Source organism: Notamacropus eugenii, chromosome 3, assembly GCF_028372415.1.
Source record: "Notamacropus eugenii isolate mMacEug1 chromosome 3, mMacEug1.pri_v2, whole genome shotgun sequence".
In the NCBI taxonomy this organism is placed as follows: Eukaryota; Metazoa; Chordata; class Mammalia; order Diprotodontia; family Macropodidae; genus Notamacropus; species Notamacropus eugenii.
Window position 1 is genome coordinate 473,395,716 of NC_092874.1, and position 25,304 is coordinate 473,421,019.

General features: G+C 38.4%; 1 long non-coding RNA gene across 3 annotated transcripts in view; it reads left to right on the forward strand.

Annotated features, from left to right (window-relative positions):
* Window positions 1-734: 734 nt before the first annotated feature.
* LOC140497704 (uncharacterized) overlaps window positions 735-25,304 on the forward strand; it is a 29,494-nt gene continuing 4,924 nt past the window's right edge. Inside the window, exons 1-4 of one of the 3 annotated variants that reach the window (XR_011964826.1) lie at window positions 735-1,165; window positions 1,287-1,568; window positions 5,363-5,458; window positions 18,921-19,103. This is a non-coding gene — a long non-coding RNA (uncharacterized lncRNA). Of the gene's footprint in view, window positions 1,569-5,362; window positions 5,459-18,920; window positions 19,104-19,328; window positions 19,687-25,304 lie in introns of those variants that run through there. The other 2 variants (XR_011964825.1, XR_011964824.1) reach the window with 2 other exon arrangements.

A 25,304-nucleotide genomic window follows, 5' to 3' on the forward strand; every position in this document is an offset into this window, starting at 1 on the left:
GTGTTGGGGTGGGGGAATAGAGAGGCAGGTGTTAGGGTGAGGAAGTCAGGTAGATGGGCTCAGGCTTTATTTTATCACCAGTAGGAAGCTGCTGAACCTTTTGATCAGAGAAGCACAGAATTCCCAGAACTACAATGTTTTAGAATGGGGAACATGGAGGAAGGAACTTTAGAGATTACTTAGTCAAATCCCTCAGTCAAAAGTGAAGTCACTTTTCTAGAACTCATAGTTTGTAGCAGCATTTGAGGAAAATTAATATTGTGTTGTGTAGGATGACCTGGAAAGGAGTTGGTCCACAAGTATTTGCTAACCATCTACTATGTGCCAGGCACTGTGGGGACATACTGGGAACGCAAAAAAAAGGTACAAGATCACCAAGGAGCTGGTCATCTAATGGGGGTGGGGAGGACAACGGGCAAACAACTCTGTACAAACAAGCCATAGACAGGATCAATCGATACAGGGAGGGTGGGTCCCAGGACTAAGAGACCTAAGACTTCCTGGAGAAGGGAGGACTTTAGCTGGCACTTGGAAAAAGCCAGGAGGCTCCCAGAGTTAGTGTTCCCCGAGTCACTTGCTCTGTGTGGAGTGGCCTCAGATACTTCTGCTCCTTTCCAATGGCGACTACAATTGGGAAAGTGTGAAAATTGAGACACATTCTCTGCTTCCACAACAGAAGTGATATGTTTTAAGTGGTTTGCCACAAGATGCTGAAGCTACTCATATCATACACACCCTTCCCATCAATGCCGTGCTCTGGTATCACAGGAAAATGGTCCTTCTTTGGCCACAATAGCCTAAAACAACTCTAATATCTTCTCTCCCTTCCTCCTTGAAACTCCCTCTCCCTCCAATGTCCCTGTTTCTGTCCAGGACCCCATCATCCTTTGAGTCACCCTTGACCCCTTTCTTCCCTCATCCTCTCTAGCCAATCAATGGTGTTGCTGCCAACCTGTCAATTGCATCCCCATGACACCTCGGATCTCTATCTCCTTCTCTCCACCCATCCAGCCCTAGTTCTGACCCCAAGTACATATTGACTGTGCCATCATGACAACCTCTTAATAAGTCTCCCTGCTTTCACTGTCTCTCCTCAAATTGATCACACACTGGGTACCACAGTATCCTTTCTGAGGTGCAGGTCTGATCATGTGAGCTCCTTGAGGTCAGGGAATATTTAGTTTATGCCCTTGTGACCCCAGAACCTGATGGAATGAGTATCCATCACGTTCAGTAGATGTTTTTTGATTGACTGATTGATTGACTGGCACCCCTTCTCTTCTCAGAAATCTTCAGTAGTTCCCCATTGACTAGGCAGGGGTCAGCAAGCATTGTATGTAAAAATTTCGAAGTCATCCTTGGTCAGCAGGCTCCAAACCATAACCTAGATGGTGCAATGCAAACACCTTAGCTCAACATTTGAGATCTTCGTCAGTATGGCTCCTATCTTCTTCTCCAGCATCACTTGATAATACTTCTCCTCATGGACTTTGGTGGAGGACAAAAGATTATAAATGACAGAACATGGATTTTGGATTTGCAATTTGCTTTCATCATACATCTATGAGGTAGGCTGTGCAGGTATTGTTATCCCCCATTTTACAAATGAGGAAACTGAAGCAAATAGAGACTTAAGCGACTTGCTCAGGGTCACCCAGCTACTAAGTATCTGAGGCCATATTTGAACTCAGGGCTTCCTGACTCCAGGCCCATGGTCTCTTCTCTGCCCCACCTAGCTGATGTTACAGCATAATGCATTTATCTAGGGAGTTAAGAAAAGCACCCAATCTTAATGGAAGTGAGGGTGAGAATTCAGTTCAACTCAACCAACGTTTATTATTAAATGGATACTGTGTTTAAGGCATAGATAATAAGAAAGACAAAAATGGAATGATCCCTGACCTGAGGGAGTTTATATTCTACTTTAGAAATGTGGAATAGCAAATAATTTCAAGAAGCATAGTGTATTAATTAATGGGAAAATCCTAAAAGCCTCCTGTGGGGGTGGTCCCTGGGCTGTACTTGGTAGATTCTCAAAGAGGTAAGAAAGGTAAAGGTGTGGGATATAGAGATGGCATAGTCAAGAGGTCAGTCTGATGGAAAAGGAGTGCACAGAGGGGAAGACTAAAAAGGTAGAGAGGTGGGAGCTAGATAGGGGAGAGTTTTGTATTTTAGGCTTTTGGGTAGGGGGTCAGATCTCAGAAGAGGGGGGAAAGGTGATGAATCACACTATAACTGTAGAGTGGGACCATTATGCCAAGACAACCATTCTCTAAATAAATATGGTCTATCTGATGATGGAAATCAAAAGCATCTAGCTTGTGTTCTTCCCACCGGAGTCTGGTTACTGAAAAATAACCTTAAGAATAGTCATTCCCTTGGACCAAATAAAGAAGTGCCCCAGCTCCATTTGAGTACATAATGGAATTTAATTTTATAAAGAAGGCAATTAACAGCTTTGTAAATACAAAAGAAAAGCTGCTGGCTATTCTCTTAAGCTCCCCAAAGTCGCTAATAAAAATGTCCAATCTTTCAATGAAAAATAACAGGAATTTTCCTGAGAGAGTAACAGGAAGTGATTCATGGAAGCCGCTGTCACACACAAAGACCCCCTTGGACATTTAATGGGCTCGTGCCTGTGGCCCCATAATGGGGTAATTGGTTCAACCCTTCTTAAAGCAGAAGCCCGTGGTGGGGGGTGGGCAGGAAGAGGCCTGGTTCTTCTCCTCTCAGGGGGCCACTCAAGCTTTTCATGACACATATGGAAGCCTTTGTGACAGCTCTTCCAGGCTCTGCTACTGTTCTGCTGAGGACCATGCAGAATTGGACTTCACTACCAAAAAACAATGTTGCAAATTACTGCCTGGGAAACCTTCCTAGAAATTCTGTCAAATAAAAATCCAAGGAATCATGTGTTCACAGCTGGCTCATCCATTGTTGTCTTATTTATAGCTCCCTCCACCTTACACATTGGAGCATGGGGGTTGATGTTGTTCTGTAGGAGTACAGGTGGCCAAATGGTCCATTAAGTGTCTGGCACCATTGTATCACTTTTATTTCCCATATGGTGTCACTTTTACCTTGCTGGAGATCTGGGAGGGCTTTCTCAGGCTGAGGGATGTTCTTTCTCCTCCCCTTTCTTATCCCATGTGAGTCTAGGGCAGAGAGTCTTACAAGGGTTGCTGGTATCCTGAGCCTGGCTACACTAGCATAGAAGGATAAGAAGAAGGTGGAAAGAGATCATGAGAGATACAGAAAGAGACTTAGCAAAGAAGGGGAAGGAAAAAAGGAAGGAAGAAAAGGAAGAAGGGAAGGAAAGAAAGAAAGAGAAGAAAGAAAGAGAAGAAAAGGAGAGGAGAGGAGAGGAGGGAGGGAAGGGGAAAAGGAAGGAAGGGATAGAATGAGGGAGAGAAGAAGGGAGGAAAAAAATGGAGGATGGAAGGAGAAAGGAAAAGAGAGAGGGATAGATAATTAATGCTATTCAGTCTAAATAAGAGAAGACTGAGGGGAATAATGAGGTCTCCTAGAAAGAAAGGGTCCCAGGGCTCCAAAAACCTGGCATTATCATTGAATGATCCATCATTTAGAATTCAGATACTCTGCAAGGTATTCCATTCGATTAATGACTTCTCATGTACATAGAGACTCATTATTCTGCCAAGAGAATGAGGGGTCCCCTAATTCTTAAGTACCCTAAAAATCGCCTTACACAGCTCTGCTCTGGAGGGTGATTGTGATGGTGACCAGTCCTCATCCAGCTCTGCCAATTGCCTCCGCCCAAATCAGTTCAGGCCTTTGTTCCACATCCTCTAGCTCTCAAAGAACCCATTTCCTCTCTTATTATATTGCACTTTTAATTGCTGCCTTGTAATTGCTCTGAAATAATTTCACATGTGTTAGTCTTACCTCTAACTAGTTGATTGCACACTTCAGAGAAGCCCTGGGTACCACCCACGGCACCTGTCTTAGGTGAGCCTGGAAAGCTCATGTTCACAGCCCCAAAACAAGAGAGGGGGGAGAGTTTATATGCCTATGAGGCGAAGCCCAGGTCAAGTATTAGCCATGGCTGCTGTGATCATTTCCAACAGTATCACTGCTGCTGTAAGCGATCTCATCATGACTCTTACTAAGGACGTTCCCAGCATAACAAAGTGCCCAGCTCAAGTCCTTGTGACTCAGACCAGCTAGGTGACCCTGGGCATGTCCTTTAACTTGTAGCACTTCCAGGCCATGCTCTAAGATTGTCCATTGTAGACCAGGAAGTCTCTTTCCTACACATTCCTGATGGGTCCAAGATCAGAGATCCAGACCAAAAAAACAACTAGAGAAATAACAGCATTTGAAGGCTTCAGAACTGGGATTGCATCAGTGTAGAGCACTCCCAGTGTGGAAATCCTCCACTGGCATAGAAGGGATAAGTGGCTTGCAGCCTCTATAGGAGAATTGTCTAGGGCACAGAGAGATCAAGTGACTTGGATCACATAGCCAGTATATGTAAGGGATGGGACTTGAAGCCAAGCTCTCCTAACTGTAAGGCTAATTTTCTATCCACTACCTCTCACTGCTTTGCAGTAATAATATTACAAAATTTAAATGGAGATCGATAATATGACAACTTAGAATGTCACCAGCTGCATTCTCTCATAGGCTGTTCATCACATGTAGCCTAGTTAAGCTCTAAACTCTCACTGATGAATTGGGTCCCTAGAGTTTTAATTCCTTCCCCATTCTAGGGATACCTGAGAAACCTGAGGGTGAATCTTCTAATTCTATCTGTCAGCTCAGTGTCTCCCTCTCAAACTAAGAATCATTTAGTCAGTCAATTTAAATAGGCCTTTTTTAAAAAGAGAGTGTTTATTAAGAAGGTATGATAAGAATATTTGACACAAAACATCACTTATATACATAATCCATAGGAATCTTGGGTTTACTACAAGGCCATCTTTCACTCTCCCCTGAGCTCTTCATATACTTGTAGGATAGTGGGCTAAAAATGGACTTTTGCCATGTGACCAAGGGAAACTCTTGATTGCTAAAATTCATTTTCTCCAGTTCATGGGGTACTCAAAGATTTCCTATAAGCTCAGTCTGTCCTTTGCTCCTGATGATGCAGAAACTACTGCCATTAGATACAAGGACACAATCCAGACCACAGATAAGAAGCCAACATCTTCCTCACTCTTCAAAGTTGGGAGGGTCTTCCCTGGTGAAAGAGAAGAAGGGGAGAAAGAAGACCTGGCTAAGGGTAAAGCCGGGATGTCTCCCCTCAAGTCATTCCTTCTCAGAGGGGTTAGCTAGAACTCCATATTCACCCTAATTTCTGGAATCCCCCGATTCTAGCTAACTTGATGTTTTTACATAGGATCCAGATGTGTAATGAAATCTCCCAACCAAATGGAATGGATCTCTTTGAGCATCATTTGACTTCATCAAATGCCTTAAAAAGACACAGTCCAAGGTAGGCCAAAGTTTTGCTAAGGGTCTGCACCTTAGACAATCCCCTTCAAATTCCTGGGAAATTTCCTCTATGTCCCTTATTCCAAAGAGCACTCTTACTTTCCCCCAATGGATCCCTGTAACCACCAGGGCACTCCACCTGGAATTCCAACTCACCCAATAACATGAAAAGTAGACTTCATTAGAGAATTCATTAGAAAACAAGAAAAAATGCTCTCTGTATTTTGAACAAGAGTGAGGCTCCTGAGAAAAGGGGGATAAGCATATTCTGGGGTTTCTAGACCATCTTGCCAACCTCATCCTTGGGACCTACAATCCAAATGAGTTTCAGATAGGCTGCCTGAACTCATCCCCAATAAGGTAATCATTCTAAGTCTACTTGGTAGTAAAATGAGAAAAAAATGAACATTAATAAACTAGCCTCGTGAGTTCAAGGCAACTGCAAACTCCACAATTCTTACCTGAGCATCAGCATTGAAACTTATACAGGATTCAGTGATACAGAAAGCACCAGTTTCAGACATTCAATGAATCAACCCATGAAAAAATCTATAAAAATCATGTCAAAAAAGAATAGGTCTGGACTTCTGGGTCACGGGACAACAGGATGGATGATTAGGCATTTTCTCCGGTCCCCAGAGTCTCTCAAACCTCTCCAAAACAGAAAATATGCATTAAAGATAAGGCAATTTCAGCTTCATCCATAGCTTAGGATACTTGGAATTCAAAATAATGTTAGAAAAAACATAACTTGATACCTATCCTGAGCTCACTCAGAAATCCTACCTCACTGTGGATTTGGAAGGGAGGCTGCACTAGCTGGCCCAAGGACCCAACATATAGACTTGGAATAAATCTCAGCCCTATGTCCCAGTCCCTCCTCTATATTTCCAGTGTTATGGTGATCTGGGCTCAAGCTGCAAAATATAGCCAGGGATTCAGTGAAAGTGTTCTGTGCTACAGAAGATCTCCTGCAGGACAGCAGAGGAACAGGGGCAGGACATATGTCTGGGCTTGAAATAGAGCTCACCCCCACACCTCATCCTTCCTCAAAGCCTCAAAGATTCAAAATACACATATCAAACTCATAGCACTAGCATTACTCCTCTCTGAACTGCCAATGCTGGGCCAGAGTATTTAGGAATAGAGAGAGTGGGAAAGGGTACTGGAGCTGAACACTGACTGTGAGAACTGTGGGCATTCCACTAAGCCTGAGAAAAAGAGTCTAGTGTCCAAATGGGGCCAATTATGTCTGCCACAAAAGTCACTTGGCACAGAAACCTAGGTTGATAAGCCATAAATTGCCTAGAGTGGGAGGAAACTGAGACATTTTAAAATCTAGTCTCCAGGGAAATAGATGGAGGGAGTCAGAAAGTGAGCAATAGTGAGAAATAAAAGAGGGAGAAAGACTGAAATTGACAAATATTTCAGGAAGAAGAAAACTTAAAAATCTTGGACAAAAGCAAATAAAGCAACAAGAAAAAAGTAACAATATAAAGTAAATATGATCTCTAGACCTTGTAAATGAGCTTAAGTATCTGTGAATAAATAAATACTGCAAAACAAAGGAAAATGATTCAACACTTGATGAAACAGAGGATGCTATGGAATCTGAAGAGAGCGTGGTCTCCCAACATGCTTCTTTTGATTGATTTAAAAGAAAAATGAGAATTATCAGAGTATAACTTGTGGCCTGCACAGCAGAAATAATGGGGAAAGTAGAAAACTGGAATCTGCAATGGCAAGTATCATCCAAGAAACAACAGAGAGAACGATAAATTCAGAATTCAAAATACACTGAAATGAAGGACAATCTAAAAGAAGAGAAGCAAAAACCAAAAGATTAAAAGAAAATATGCCCACTATGCAAGCCAAACATACTGATCTTGAAGACAGGGTATGTAGAGACAACCTAAGGCTCATAAGTATCCCAGAAAAACATGACAAGGCAAAACACACAAATACTATAATGTAAGGAAAATCAAGAGAACTACTAAGAACTTCTGAATGAAATACAAATGGAAAGAATTCATAAATCACCTCTGGAAAAAAATCCAAGGCTGCAAACTCCAAGAAATATAATAGTTAAATTCAACAATTCAATCTAGAAACAATTCTTCAAAAGAAAAATCTTCGAATACAGAGGAAAGGATATTCTAAAAAACCAAAACTATTTTGCACTCAACAGAAAAATGCAGAATGGAATGAAATATTGTGTTCTGAAGAGCAATGAAGCTCAGAATGCATCCAGAGTCACTTATCCTGCAAATCTAAGCTTAACTATAAATGAAAAAAGATGGATATTCAATAATAAAGAGGCATTGACTTCTGAGTAACATGAGCAGCAAGATGGAAATTGAGACATTTTCTCTGATCTCTGCAACCTCACAAACCTTTTTACAATAGAAAATATGCACCAAAGATAAAGCAGTTTTAGCTGTCTCCAGGGTCTAGAACACCAGAATTCAAAAGAAGGTTAAAAAACCCCATACCCCATGAACTGAAGCTCACTCAGCTCTCCTTCCCAATATTCTATGCAGCCAGCAGTGAGGCTACACTAGCAGACCTAAGGACAAGATAAAGGTTGACTGCAAAACATATCCCCACACCCCAGTTTGCACTCCTTCACTATAGTGTCATGGAGACCCTGCCTACAGGATGCAGAAGATTGCCCTGGCCAAGACAACCTGCCAGGCTGTAGCCCTTCAAGAGCAAAAGCCTGCTGGGGCCATAATCTCATAGCACTAATGTTGGAAAACTTTGAATTGTCAGTGCTGGAATGGGCAATCCTGTAGCACCAGCAGACCTGAGGGCTAACAACACCATAAAACTAGAAATAACAGTTGAAAGAATTCTCACATTACCTTCAGAAGAAAACCCAAGGCTACAAACTTCAAGACACATGGTGGTTAAATATAACAATTCAATTAAGAAACAAGTGCATCAAGTGATCAGAAAAAAAACCTTTAAATACCAAGGAAGTACAAAAGAAAGGAAATTTGAATTATGGCGGAACATTCTTCATCCACCAGAAAATACACAGGAGGGAATGGAATAATGTGTTCCTAAAAGCAAAGGACCTCAGGATATAGTCTATGGTGATCCTACCTTGTAAATCTGAGCTAACCTATAAATGAAAAAAAGTCTTTAAGGACATTATTTGCTTCTAGAATACCATAAACAACAGAAATGCAGGAGGAGTGAATAAATGAAGCAGTCAAAACAGCAACAGTAAAAGGGTGACAGCAGAGAAATCAGAAAGAAATTTATTCCTAAATGTACACAAGGAGACAAGGGTGAAGATGGAAATCTGATCAAAGTGGAAATGAAGGAGACAATTAGCATTACAGACAACACCTGGCAACATCCTGCCCACAGAGGAATCAATGGTGTTGTTGCTGTTGTGTGGGACGACATTAAAACATGAAAGAGTAAATGAAAAGGGCAAGGGGATCAGGGGAATATGTCAAGGTCAAATAAGAAACTAGCAAGAAGGGAAAGGTGACCTCTTTGGTCTCAGAAAAAAAAAATACCTATAGGAAAATGAGTGAATGAGAGGGGGAAAAGATGAAAAAGGATGGGGAAAGCAAAGGAGACTTACTTCAGAGGTAGGAGGCAGTTTCACTGATGAATGCTTTTGTTGATGAAGGGAGCTAGTTTGTGACGGGAAATGGGGATCAAACACTAGGTGTGGCCTGGGGGATTTGGTGCTTGAAATATCTACTCATTCTACATTGGGAGGGGTTGAATTGGGAATCCCAGGGACATTTTTCCAATCTCTAAGGGAGTAGTCTATTTTGAGGCAAAAGGGGGAAGAGAAGGTAACTAGGAAAAGGTTTGGAAAAGCAATGGGCTGCAAAGTCAGAAAAAATGGTGGAGGAAAGGCTCTAACATGGGGTAGTATCCTGTCTGACACCTATAATAATTGTCATTGTTCTGAGAGTGAGACACAATGGAAAGGAGAATACATGAAACAAGTTTTACAAGTCTCCTCTAGAGGGGAGAGCCTAGAAGAGATACCTTGGGTGCTTTGATTGCTTCCAAGATGAAGAATACAGGGAAAAGACAAAGACCAGATAATTATAGGGGTCATGAATCAGAGAATGAGGGGTTAGAGGAGACAAAGAGAAAGGACGGATAATGAAGAGAGTGAGAGAAATCTTTTTTGGAAAGGGGCAAACACACACACACACACGAAATTTAAAAAACAACTAAGGAGCATGACTAGTGGAAGGGGAAAAACGGGAAGAAGAATCTACCTGATGGAGAGAAAAAAAGAGAAGAATAACATAATTTGATAAAATCAAGAAAGAGAAAAATAGCTAATAAGCAAACCCCAAAGAGAAAGGGGTAACAAATAAGACAAATGGAACTGGTGTGAAGGCAAAAACAAAGCTAGGAGGAATACTTCCACTTTAAAAAAAGATAAAAATAAAGTAATCAAAGGAATGTAATACTATGTTTACAGCAGATGTAAAAAAAAAATCATAATAAAAAAATCTGGTGTCAGAGATAGATGAAGGAAAACATAAATCTAAGTCATAATTTTAAATGTGAAAGGATCAAACAATCCAATAAAACAAAAAAGACCAACAGATTGCATTAAAAAACAAACTCTACAATCTGTTGTTTACAAGAAGCACATTTTGAAAAGCAGAGACATACACAAAACAAAACTGAGGGCTGTGAAAAAAAAAATTATCATTCATGGAATGGACCAAAAAAAGCAAGAATTGCAATCATGCTATCTGACAAAGCAAACACAAATATTTTTTTTAAAAGGTTAAACAAGGAAATTACAATATGCCAAAAGGAACCATAGACAACCATTATTGGTAACAAATTTATACACTCCAAATATCTAAGCATCCAAATTCATAAAAGAAAAATTATCTGAGCTACAAGAAGACATAGACAACAACCCAATAGTGATAGGAGACTTCAATATCACTCTGTTTTGGATAAATACAAAAGAAAAATAAACAAAAGGGAAAATATAGAACTGACCGAATTGCTGGATAAACAAAAGTTGAAAGATTTATTTTATCTTCTAAATGGGACAACCAAAAAATACACATTTCTCAACACCACATATTACCTTTACAAAAACTGACCATGTACTAGGACACGGAGATATTGTAATAACAAATGTAAAAGAAAGAAATAGTTAATGCGTTTTATAGGCTATAATGCAATAAAAATAGCAATTGGTTCAAGGACCATAAACAAAAGATATAGACCTAAATGGAAACTTAATAATGAAATTCAAAATAATGAACGAGTCAAAGAAATAATAACTACATGAGAAAAAAATGATAATGGCAAAGCATTAAACTAAAATTTCTAGGATGAGACTAAAACAGTCTTCAGGGGAGAAATCATATCCTTATAAATATAAATTATCAAAATAGAAAAAGAATGGACCATGTATTTTAAAAATTAGAAAGTAAAAAAATAAACAAACCTAAATAAGCACCAAATGGGAGATGTTAAAAATTCCAAGGGAAATAAATAAATTGTAAGTTAAAAAAACATCGAAATTATAAATAAGAATAAAAGCTTGTTCTTTGTAAAAAAAAAAAAAACTAATAAAATTGATAAATTTTTAGTCAATCTGAATAAAAGGGGAAAAAATGAAATTAACAAAATAGCAAATGAGCAAGGTAAAATTATAGCAAAACTAGAAGAAATAAAAGAATAATTAGAACATATTATGATCAGTCATATGCTAACAAAACTCTCCTCTGCTCTGACTATTGAACTTCGTCTTCCTTTAAATCCCAACCAAAATTCCACCTTCTCCAGACAACCTTTCCTTACCCCTCTTAATTCTATGCCTTCATTCTGTTAATTATTTCCTATTAATCCTGTATATAGCCTGCTTTCTCTATATTTGTTTGCATTTGTCTTATTAGATTCCAATCCCCTTGAAAGCAAGAATGTCTTTTGCCTGTTGTTGTATCCTCAGCACTTAGCACAGTTCCTGGCACATAGCAGGTGCTCAATAAATAATAAAATAAATAATAAATTATTATTAAACATAATAAAAATACAAATTAATAAATGTTATTGATTGATTAAAAACTGAGAACACCAAATAAATAGAATACATTCAAAAACATAAAATATCCAGACTATCAGAATGAAAGATATTTTCAAATAACCTAGCCAGAAAAGGAAATAGATCTAGCTCTAAAGGAACAACCAAAGAAAAAAATTTCTGGTCCTAATGGATTCATAGAGGAATTCTATTAACATTTTAAAAAACAGTTAGTACCATTGCTGCATAAATTAGTCTAAGAAACAAAGCACTCTGACAAAATCCTTTTATGAGGCAAATATATTCTTATTACCTAAACCAAGGAAAGAAAACTACAAGCTCACATTAATGAACATGACTCAAAAGTTTTAAACAAACTCCTATCAATCAGTTTAAAATGATTTTTCCAAGAAATCATTCATTATGACTAAGTGGAATTTATAGCACAAATGCAAAGGTGGTTTAACATTAGGAAACAATCAACATAATTAATCACATTAAAAACAAAAGCATTCAAAATGACATGATCATCTCAATAGATGCAGAAAATACCTTTGGCAAAGCACGGCTTTCTTTTATGCTTAGAATCATACAAAGTATAGACATAGAGAGATCTTTTATAATATAAAAAGCATCTATCTAAGTGAAAAACAAGCATCATTTGCAAAAGGGATACATTAGAAATTTTTCTAATAAGTCTGGGAATGAAGCAAGGGTGTCCCCCCCCACACACACTATTTTTGATATAGTTCTGGAAATGCTAGCAACAATATGGCAAGAGAAAGAAATTAAAAGAATAAAGATAGAAAAAGAAAGATTGCTGATGATTTGAGAATTTTCCTGGAAAATCCTAGGGAATCAGCAAAGATAGCAATTGAGATAATTAATAACTTCAGTAAAGTTGCAGGCTAAAAACATTCAAAAATCAATTGCATTTTAATATAATGATAAAATACAAGAGATAATAATGGAAATCCCATTCCAAATAGCAACAAAATGCACCAAATATTTGTGGGTAGATCTTCCAAAGCATGCAAAAGACTTATATAGATAAAACCACAAAGTGTGATTTAAGGAAATGAACCATTTAAATAGCTGGAGGACTGTCTAGTGCTCATACCAATATAATAAAAATGACAATAGTACCCAAATTAATTTACACTTTTAATGCTATACTGATCAATTTATCAAGGGAATACTTTACAGATCTTGATGAAACAATAACAAAATTCGTTTGGAAAAACAAAAGATATAAAACATCAAGGGAATAAGAGAAATTATAATTTTGCTATTATATTAGCAGTTATTAAATTAGGATTAAGTCTTTTTCTCTGTTTCTCACTCAGGGAACAGCCCTTGTCAGCCAGTCTCTGAAAGACATGGTTGATAGAGGAGACTGTCCTAATCCTCAGGAAGCAGGTTTCTCAATCTCTAGGCAGGACCCCACCAAACTAGGAGACCTTACTACTATTTAGAGTATAAATTAATGTAATCTAATTGCATATTAGATTTAATATACTTTAATGCTATATTATATTAGAAATAATAGTACTATATATGTGTGTGTGTATATATGTATACATTATATATATGTATATATATACATATATATATGATTATATAAACAAATCTAATCTAATCTAGGTGGAAATAAACCCAGGTCCTTGCACTCCTCCATTGGAGTTTAGGGTGATTCAGTTTATGAAAGAGAAAACCAACCAGAGAAGTCTGGGTGGAGAGGGATTCCTCTGTCCAGATTACTGGAGATGCAATGTCATGATCAAGCCACATTCTCATCAGGAGGAGCTAGACATCAAGCCACCATCCTTATTAAAACAGCCACCAATCAGGGCTGATTTTTACTTGTTAAAAGTTACTCCTTTTCCAAAAATGTCTTAAGAATTTCAGCCTCTCCATGGGTTTTGTCTTTGGTTATTAAATTACCAATTATTAATTTGAATGCAGAAAAAATCTTTGTATGATATTTCTCTGATGAGTTTGGTATGCAAAATATATAAGTAATTAGTAAATGTATATGGCTAATAATCAATCAGCAAATAGTTAAAGGATGTGAACAAATGGTTCTCAAAAGAACTGCAAAGAATGGGAAAAAATACTCCAAATCACTAATAAGAGAAATGTAAATCAAAACAACCCTGAAGTTTTACTTCACACTCTGATAAAAAGTAACCCCCCAAATGGCAACAGTCAATATTGGAAGGATTCTGGAAGGATAAGCATACTAATAAATTATTAGTGGGGCTATGAAATGGCACCACACTTTTGGAAAACAATTTAGAATTATGCAAAGAAAGTGACTAAAATGTTCATACCAGAAACTACATATTGGATGTCTACCCTAAGGAAGACATCAATGAGAAGCAAGTCCCTGTAAATTCCAAAACATTTATGGCATCATTTTTTTTGTAATAGCTAAGAATTGGGACCAAAGTAGATGGCCATTGACTGGAAAATGACCAAATAATTGTATGAACTATGTATAAGAAATGAGTGCAGAGAATGAATACAGAAAAGCATGAAAAGATCTACATGGACTCATATAGAGTGAAGCAACCAGAACCAAGAAAACAACACACACAGCAACTGCAACAATGAAGTGGAAAGAATGACACATGAAAAATCAAAAGTAAATGTGGCAACATGATCAAGATCCAGAAGAACTCAAATAAAGTGATAGGAGGAGAAACCTTCAACCCATCCTTTCACAGAGATGAGATGTCCACAGGTGTTACACATTACACATGTTGGCAGACGTTTTCAATGCATCAATCAGTTATGCTGATTTTTTTCTCCTCTCATCATTTAGAAACCGTAATACAATAAAAATACTCATTGGTTCAGAGGCCACAAACAAAAGGCACAGACCTCAATAGATATTTAACGCTGAAATCCTAAATAAATAGGTCAAAGAACAGATCGTGAAAACAATTAATAATTGTTTAAAACAATAATAATGTGACAGAAAATGATAATGAGGAAACAACATGACCAACATTACCAAAATTTCAGGAATATAGCTAAAGCTGCAGGGGAAATCATATTCCTACAAACATATATTAGTAAAATGTAAAAGGACTGATGATGCCATACCAATCAAACTACCAAAAATTATTTTATAGAGCTAGAAAAAATAATACCAAAATTCATCTGGAAGAACAAAAGTTTCAGAATACCAAGAGAATTAATGAAAAGAAATGCTAGGGAAGGCAGCCTAGCCATGCCAGATCTTAAATTATATTGAAAAGCAGCAATCATCAAAACTACTTGGTGTTGGCTAAGAAATAGAGGAGTAGATCAGTGGAATAGGTTAGGTACACAAGACACAGTAGTCAATGATTATAGCAGTCTACTGTTTGATAAACCCAAAGACTCCAGTTTCTGGGATAACAACTCACTATTTGACAAAAACTACTACTATAACTGGAAAATAGTATGGCAGAAACTGGACATAGACTAATATCTGACACCATATATCAAAATAAAGTCCAAATGGGTACACAATTTAAGAATAAAAGCTGATACTATAAACATATTAGCGGAGCAAGGAATAGTTTATCTGTCAGAGTTACAGAGAATAGAAGAATTTATGACCAAACATGAGATAGAGAACATAATGAAATGCATAATGGATAATTTTGATTACATTAAATTGAAACTTTTTTGCACCAAGTTAAGATTAGGAGAGAAGCATAAAACTGGAAAAGAATTTTTACAACTAGTGTTTCTGATAAAGGTCTCATTTCTAAAATATATAGAGAACTGAGTCAAATTTACAAGAATACAAGTCATTCCCCAATTGATAAATGGTCAAAGGATATGAACAGACAGTTTTCAGAGGAAGAAATTAAACCTATCTATATTCATATGAAAAAATTCTCTAAATCACTGTTGATTAGAGAAATGCAAATCAAAGCAACTCTAAGATGCATCACACCTATCAGGTTGGCTAACATGACAAAACAGGAAAATAATAAATGTTGGAAAAGATGTGAGAAAGTTGCAACACCCATTGTTGGTGGAGCTATGAGTTGATGCAACCATTCTGAAGAGCAATTTGGAACTAAGCCCAAAGGGCTATGAAAATGTGCATACCCTTTGACCCAGCAATATTGCTTCTAGCGCTGCATCCCAAAGAGGCTATAAAAATGTGGAAAAGACCCACATGTATAAAAATATTTATAGTAGCTCTTTTTTTAGTGGTCAAGAACTGGAAATTGAGGGCATGCTCATCAACTGGGGAATGCTTGAATATGTGAATGTAATGGAATACTATTGTGCTATAAGAAATGATGAACAGGATGGCTTCAGAGAGGCCTGGAAGGACTTACATGAACTGATGGTGAGTTAAGTGAGCAGAACCAGCCACAGTATATGATGATTAATTTTGATAGACTTAGCCCTTCTCAGCAATGCAAGAATCTAAAACAATTCTAAAGGACTCATGATGGAAAATATTTTCTACATCCAGAGAAAGAACTATAGAGTTGGAATGCAGAGAGAAGCAGACTATTTTCTTTTTTGTTTTATTTTGTGTTTTCTTTCTCATGGTTTCTCCACTTAATGTGAAAATATGTTTGACAGGAATGTGTGTGTAGGGCCTATATTAGATTGCATGCCATCTTAGGGAGAGCAGGAGGAGGGAGAGGGAGAAAATTTAAAACTCATGGAAGTGAATGTTGAAAACTAAAAATAAGTAAATTGGAAAAAAGGACTAATGAACAGAACATTCATTTAAAAAATTAAAAAGCCAACAAAATGCTAAAAATTAGTACAAAAGAGGAGATTTTAAAAATTTGAGGACAAATAGATCAATCAGAAAGAAAAAACTATAGAAACAATAAACAAAATAAAAAGTTGGTTCTCTGAAAAGGCTAACAAAATTGGTAAACCAATTTAGCTAATCCAATTAAAAATGAAAGAGCAGAAAATCAAATAAATACAATAGCGAATGAGCAAGGTGAAATCACAACAAAACCAAAAGACATAAAGAGAATAATCAGAAGATATTATACACATTAATGTCAACAAAAACAAAAACATCAAAGAAATAAAGGAGTATCTTTAAAGTTATGAAATACTGAAACTATCAGAACAGATAAAGATCTCAAATAACTTAATTTCAGAAAATGAAATTGATCTAGTTGTAAAGGAACTGCCAAAGAAAAAAGTCTTGCTTCTGATGGATTCACGGGATAATTCTATCAAACTTTTGAAGAACAATTAGTACTTCACAAATTATCTCAAAAGCTGAGAAAACATACATCAGAATCCCTTTATGAAAAAGTGGATATGAATATTAAAGAAACATAGCAAAAATGGAGGGGGGAGAGAGCAAGCGAGTTAGAGAGAGAGAGAGAGGGAGGGAGGGAGGGACAGAGCTGTACCATTGCAGTTTAAAACAAGAGAGAAAAAAATGACCATTTTTCTAGTGAATTTATGATATTCAAAAACGAAAGTCCCAGGTGAAGTATGTCTTCAGGGGGTCCCTACAAATGGGCAAATGCTTGATTTGGAACAGGCAAAATTGGTCCACAGAATGTGGTCGATATGTGAGAAAATATGTTGCTTATTAGCCATTGTACACTACCTAGTATGGCTCCATAGGGATTTTGTTTATTTTATTAATCGTGATTTAGGAAAAGCAGGGAGCCACTCGCGAGCATCACGCTGTTCTGGGTTCTTTTATGTATGGCCAAGTTTGCTAATCTCCGAACCATTCTAGAAACAGGCAAAAAAATTAATTATAAATCCCATTTAGAAAGCACTCTAAAGTTGACAAAGCACCTTACCTCACAGCAAGTCTGTGAGAGTATTAGTATCCCAATTTTACAGGTGAAGAAACTAAGGCTCAGAGAAATTAGGCTCACGCCACAGAGATAGGAAAGTCAAGTAACAAGAATCTCTAAGTCTTCCAATGTGGAAAGATCTTAGAAAGTATTTCCAATAGAAGGGAAGCTACACAAGGGAAGAGATTGTTTTCATTTTATCTCTGCATCCCCAGTGCAGTGACTTGGATAAGGAGGTGCTTAATAATTGCTGGCCACATTAAACTGATACTAGAACAATCTTTATGTAAGCCCAAATCCCCAACCTCCTCTTGAGAAATCTCTCTAGTGGCTATGAAGTTTCCCCTCATCTCAAATTAAACAGAATTCTGCCTCTACAATACCCTCCCTTTCCTTCCTCCCCCGCTGCAGCCAGATGAATTGAAACTGTGAGCTTGGTGTCAGAAGAGATGGTTTTGAATCCTGGCTCTGTCACTTAGTGTCTGTCACCTTGAGCAGGCCCTGTCACCATTCCCCAAATTCAGTTCCCTCATCTGTCATTTGTAAAATGGTGGCATTGGACTAAATGGTCTCTGAGATGCCTCAATATCTACAATGCTAGTTCTGCCCTCTGGATCTGAGACAAACACATTTAGCCCCCTTCCATGACAGCCCTTCAAACACTTGCAGACAACTATTATGCCCCACTCCCAAATTTCATCTACATTAGAAAGCCCTGGTTGCTTTGACTAATCCCTCCTCTCTCCAACATCCTCTGCAGCCCTCTCTCTCTCTCTCTGTCTCTCTCTGTCTCTCTGTCTCTCTCTGTCTCTGTCTCTCTTTCTTCCCCCCTCTTCCTATTCCTCTCTCTCTCCCTTTCCCTCCCCCTCTCCCTCCAATTCTGGAACCATGAAGCAGGATCAACGAAGCTGTGCCATTGTTCCTAGATGGGGTGTGCCAATCTATATATCTGGAGAGAACATAATTCTTTACGTTTCCCCTCTCCTCCAATTAGATTATGACCCTTCTTGTGGACAAAGACCATGTTCTTTCATGTTTTGATTTATTGGAGGTTTGTTTTTTATTTGGGGGTGAGTTTTTTCCCTTTTGCCTTTCTTTGTATCTTCAATGCTTAGCACAGTGATTGTCTAGGGTAAATATTGACTATATTGAATGACTGCCTATATATGTTTATTACATATTTGGAGAGAAGCATTCATCAGCTTATGGTAGAATTAAAAAGAGAAAACTTCTTAAAGGAAGAACATTGGGAAACTGAGTCATGGAGGTGATGGGAGCAGGAGGGGGAAGGCACGAGCAAAAGAAGGAATTTGCAAGTTGCATGGAGAGAGCGGCAAGCAAGGTGGCTTGATTTTAATAGAGCGTTCACTTGCAAAATGTGGAGGTGGTAGTTGATAAAGGACCCTGAATGCCAAGTTGAGGAGTTTGCATTTGATACAGGAAATGTGCCCAAAGTCTTGACTAAGACATAAAACATAGTGTTTTGCATTTCATTTACATAAAATTAGGTTACAATATCCAATGTACAGAAAGTCTTTGCTTTCATCCATCCCCTCCTCCCTCCACCTTATTGCTCCTGATTATCCCTGAATGCCCCCTATCTCTTGTGTTTCTAGTGTCTTGGCTCTGCTTGGAAAACGTCGTATTCAGACTCCCCACTTGAAGTTCAACATGGATCACCACTTCCAGAGGGACTTACTGATGTTCGGATTCTTACTTCCCTCCCACCCAGGGAGTGTGGATAAAGGTGTCTATGTGCCATCTTCTGCTTGGTGGGATGAGCTATGAAACCACGGCAGGTATGGAATCTGAGTGCTCCATCACCAGAGACCTCTAAGTATCCAGAAGCTCAAAGGATCATAGAGAGCATTATTTATGATCAGATTGGGGTTGGACTAGTTGGCCAATTTGGAAATTCTGTGATTTTATTGGACTCATTGTTTCCTATCTTTGACCCAAATCTTAGAATCTCATTGACAAAAGGAACCTTAGAGTTATATCAATGCAAACCTTTTATTTTTCAGATGAGCCTCCTGAGGCCGAGAGAAGGGTGACTTTCCCAAGGTCACAGTGGCCCAATAGTGACTCTAGCACCCCAGGTTTCTTGATGCCTAATCCAGGTTTCTTTCCAAGGCACAATGATGACTAGGAAAAGGATCTAGAAATCTCTTCTGCTATGGGCATAAAGAAATGGGAAAGCCAACCACGGTCATGATGGCCCCAATAAAAATCGGCTGCTGCTTAGAGGAGAGGAGAGTGCTTAAGTGTAATTGACTCCAAGGCATTAAACTTTTACCAGAATGATTTCACTTGTTCCTTAGGGAAGGGGAAATTACCGGGTATTACCACACCCAGGGGCCAGGCTGGCAGCCTTGAAAGCTGATCTCTTGAATTCCTCCAGGGAACAGGAAGAGATGAAAAGCACAGTGAGAGTGCTCTGAAAAGGAGGCAGGAGTTGCAGGGCCTGGGGTGGGTCTGGCTGGGAGGGGAGAGAAAACTCGAGATGGCATTCCTTCCTTCTTTTGTCTTCCTTTGCCATGATGCCAGCATCTCCTTAGCCACTGTAGCTCTCACTTCCTGTTTCCTTTCTCATTCTTTCCCAAGTTTCTGTTAGATCCAATGGCCACTGAGGCAGTGTGGCCTAGAGGGCAAAGCCCTGGACTCTGGAGACTTAAGAGAACTGCACTTTGGTCCTAGCTCTACTAGGGATTCTCTGTGTAAGCATGAACAAGTGACTCTCCAGGTATCCATGCTCACTCCATTAAAATGTGGGAGAGAGTGGAGGGGACTAGCCAATCTCATAGATCTCTTTCAGCTCTATGATTTGATAACGGTCATCAACATCCCCAGTACACTAAGAACTCCAGATCTTTTTTTCACAAAAACTGTTGCCTAACCATGTCACCTCAATCCTTTAAAACTACAGGTGTGTTGTTGTTGTTTTAAACTCAACTCAGACAGAGGCAGAGTTGGACAGTGATAGATTTGGAATATGGGACCTGGTTCAAATCCTGCCTCTGGCATCTATATAACCATGGACAAATCACTTCTCCTCTGTGGGCTTCAACATTTCCTCAATTGCAAAATGAAGGCATTATACTAGATGACCTCCAAAGTCCATTCCAGTTCTAAATCAACATTCCAATGACTTCATATTTTTGTAGTATTCTTGTTATTATTCAGAAGTGAGTAAAGAGAGAGGGTACACACTTGTTGACCATACAGAAACCTCATACCTGTACATCATTAATATTTTCTCTGAGTAAAGAATTGGAAGATACTAAACTTAGCATGCACCACCAACATCACAAAAAGGAAAATGATTGTATTTTTAACAGACAAAAAATATCACCTCTTTCTGATGTTTCTGATATGAAAGTAATTCTTGAATTTGCTGCCCATATGACCAAGCCATTGACTTGTTAGAGTGAAGATAAAAATTAATAGAAAACTAGAGGAATAAAAATGAGAAAAGCTACAATATCCAATTGAAACAACTTCAAACTGAATTTAAAAAAATAAATTGTCAATGTTAAAAATGGGAAATAGGTAGAATAAAAGGCACCTATAACAATCTTAATAATTTCATATAGAAATTTAACTCAAGTAAATTAATTGCCATAGTAAGGACAACAATAGAGCTAAAAAACCACTTTAGCCCTCACTGTTGGCTTCCTTGCCAAGGAGAGAGATATGGCAGCCCAGGGATTGAAAATATAAATTCACTTGCAAAATGTTATGGAAAAGAGTGAGTATAAGATGAGGATTATTGCCTCATAAAATGATCAAGAATCAGTGAAAATAAAAATCAGTTTCAAGAAAGTTCAGGTAGAAATTCAACTAAACAAAGTAATCCCAGACTCATCTTAAGATTAAACTGAAAGAAGGAGAGCCAGCTGATGAAAGGCAGGCAAGACCTGCAAAGATTTGTATGCTGAACTCTTATCACCATTAAGGACAGTAATGGTCCTACATAGGAACTCTCACATCATACAAACTTTAGGAAGACATAGAAAGGGGCCCAGAGAAAAAGAAGATGGGAAAGTAGTTAGATTAGACCAACTGAGAGAGAGCAGAAGGCTGTGCTACTGCTGACCCAATTATGAGGGTGCCAAGGGATCAGTTTTCAAGGTAACTGAAGGAGGGATGGACACAATTATCATGTCTACCTGCATGATATTTTTTGCATCCATCCCCTTCTCTTTTTTCCCATGTCCACCATCCAGTTCAGACCTTCATCACCTAGGCTATTACAATAACTTTCATCATTTGCTCCCTGCCTTAAGACTCTCCATCCATCCTTCAACCAGTTGCCAAAAGTGGTTTTCTTGAAGTGCAAATCCTACCACACCACTCCCTTACTCAAGAAACCCCAGTAACTCTCTATTGCCTCTAAGATCAAGGATGATGTTTAGCTTTTAAAGTCTTCCCCAATCTACCTTTTCATCTTCCTATCACTTTATTCCCCTTCTGTCACTCTACAGTTTAACCCAAACTGGCCTTCGTGTTATTTATTCTTTCTACATGACCCTTCATCTCTTACCATGGTACTTTACAATTACTGTGCCTCATCCCTGGAATGCAATCCATCTCTTAGCCTCCCTGGTTTCCTTCAAAACTCTGCTTAAGAAACAACATGGGGGGGGGGGGGGGGACGACAGAGCCAAGATGGCAGAGTGGAAGGACAGACTTGCTGTAGCTCTCCCCTCAAAGCCTATAAAATACCTGTAAAAATGACTCTGAACAAATTCTAGAGCAGCAGAAGCCACAAAATGACAGAGTGAAAGAGATTTCCAGTCCAAAGCAACCCAAAAGGCTGACAGGAGAAGCCTATCACACTGTGCCCAGAGCAGAGTGCAGCCCAGCCTTGGCTGCATGGTGTGACAGGGACAGGACTGGAGCATGCTTCAGGGTGTGGAATTTGCTGCTGTTCCCAGATTCCCCAATCCACAAATGCCAAAGACAGCTTCAAAAGTCAGTGAGAAAGCTCTTTCACCGGGGTGAGAAAGGAGCAGGATCCTGCCCTAGACCTGGCCCCAGGTGGCTGCAATTTCTATTTTTGGAGCCTTCAACCTAAAGATCCTAGGGGGAATTCAAGTGGCTGATCTGAATCTCAGCCTTGAGTGTCAGCCCTGAAGTGAGGAGGAGCACTGGCATTGAGCTGGAGGCAGTTGTGGAGAGGGAACCCTACTCATGGATCCTGGGCAGAAAAGCTTATGGTTGCTCCCAGACCAGAGTATGGGCCAGGAGAGGAGTAAATTGCTCTCTCTTGATTGTGCCACCTTGGAGGAACTGAGAATTTACAGGACCCTAGAATATATCCTCCACTTGACAAAGGACTCAAAAGTCAAGTAACTGGCTGGGAAAAAGCCCCAAAAAGGGAAAAAAATAAGACTATAGAAGGCTACTTTCTAGGTGAACAGGTATTTTCCTCCATCCTTTTGGATGAGGAAGAACAAAATATACCATCAGAGGAAGACATAAAAGTCAAGCATTCTTCATCCAAAACCTCCTAAATAAATTTTCAATGGTCTCAAGTCATGGAAGAGTTCAAAAAGATTTTGAAAATCAAGTAAGAGAGATAGAGGAAAAATTGGGGAGAGAAATGAGAGCAATACAAGAAAATCATGAAAAGGGAGTCAACAGCTTGCTAAAGGAGACCCAAAAAATGCTGAAGAAAATAACAACTTTAAAAATAGACTAATCCAAATGGCAAAAGAGGTCCAAAAAAGTCAATGAGGAGAAAAATGCTTTAAAAAGTAGAATTAGCCAAATGGAAAAGGAGGTTCAAAAGCTCACTGAAGAAAATAGTTCTTTAAAAATTAGAATGGAGCAGGTGGAAGCTAATGACTTTATGAGAAACTAAGAAATTACAAAATAGAATCAAAAGAATGAAAACATAGAAGACAATGTGAAATATGTCATTGGAAAAACAGCTGACCTGGAAAAAAGATCCAGGAGAGACAATTTAAAAATTATGGGACTACCTGAAAGCCATGATGAAAAAAAGAGTCTAGACATCACCTTTCATGAAATTATCAAGGAAAACTGCCCTGATATTCTAGAACTAGAGTGTAAAATAAATATTGAAAGAATCCACCAATCGCTTCCTAAAAGAGATTTAAAAAAAAAAAAACCTCCTAGGAATATTGTAGCCAGATTCCAGAGTTCCCAGGACAAGGAGAAAATATTGCAAGCAGCCAGAAAGAAACAATTTGAGTATTGTGGAAATACAATCAGGATAACACAAGATCTAGCAGCTTCTACATTAAGGGACTGAAGGGCTTGGAATATGACATTTCAGAAGTCAAAGGATCTAGGATTAAAACCAAGAATTACTACCCAGAAAAACTGAGTATAATACTTCAGGGGAAAAATGATCCTTCAATGAAATAGAGGACTTTCAAGCATTCTTGATGAAAATACCAGAGCTGAATAGAAAATTTGACTTTCAAACACAAGAATCAAGAGAAACATGAAAAGGTAAACAGAAAAGAGAACTCATAAGCAACTTACTAAAGTTGAACTGTTTACATTCCTACATGGAAAGATAATATATGTAACTCTCGAGACTTTTCTCGGTATGTGGGTAGTTGGAGGGATTATATACATATAGACAGAGAGCACAGGGTGAGTTGTATAGGAAGGGATGATATCTAAAAAAATAAAATTAAGGGGTGAGAGAGGAATATATTGGGAAGAGAAAGGGAGAAATGGAATGGGGCAAATTATCTCTCATAAAAGAGGCAAGAAAAAGCTTTATCAATGGAAGAGGAAAGGGGGGAGGTGAGAGGAAAAAAGTGAAGCTTACTCTCATCACATTTGGCTTAAGGAGGGAATAACAGGCACACTCAATTTAGTATGAAAATCTGTCTTACATTACAGGAAAGTAGGGAAGAAAGATAAGTGGGGTGTGAGAGGAATAGTGGAAGGGAGGGCAAATGGGAGGAGTGAGTAATTAGAAGTAAACACTTTTATGGAGGGACAAAGACAAAAGAGAGAACTGAATAAATGGGGGACAAGATAGGATGGAGGGAAATATAGCTAGTCTTTCACAACATGACTATTATGGAGGTCTTTTGAATAACTACACATGTATAGCCTATATTGAATTACTTGCCTTCACAGTGGTGATGTGTGGGGAGGGAGGAAGGGAGAAAAGTTGGAACTCAAAGACTTAAGAAAGAATGTTGAGAATTGTTTTTGCATGCACCTGAGAAATAAGAAATACAGGTAATGGGATATAGAAATATATCTTGCCCTACAAGAAAAGAGAGAAGATGGGGATAAGGGAAGGGAGGGGTATGATAGAAGGGAGGGCACATTGGGGAAAGGAGTAATCAGAATGCACGATGTCTTGGTTGGGAGGGGAGAGATGGGGAGAAAATTTGGAACTCTAAATCTTGTGGAAATGAATGTTGAAGACCAAAAATAAATCAATAAATTTTTAAAAAAAGAAAAAAAGGAGACAACATGGAACATTTCCTAACCTACTCCTCAGATGCCTATACCCTTCCTTTGCCCTCCCCCCAAACCTTTCGCCTTGGGTTTATTTTGCATCTTTTTTAATGTATATGTTTTTCCCCAAGAGAACAGAAGCCCATTTGAGGGTAATCACTGTTTCATTTATAGTTAACCCAACCTGAGGTTGAGGGCACCAACCTTGTTTTTTAATGAATTAGGAAAAAATAATAATAAAAGTCATTTGGAAAAACAAAAAGTCAAGACTATCAAGGGAAACAATGGGGAAAAAAGTGTAAAGGAAGAAGGTTTAGCAGTACTAGATCTTAAACTGTATTATAAGGCAGTGATTATCAAAACAAAACTGGCTAAGAAATAGAAAAGTAGATCAATGGAATAAAGAAGACCTATGAGGGACAGCAGAAAACAAACATAATAACCTTGTATTTGACAAGTGTAAAGACTTAAAATTTTGGAATCAGAATTCATCATTTGGTAAAAATTGTTGGGAAAATTGGAAAGCAAAATGGCAGAAGCTG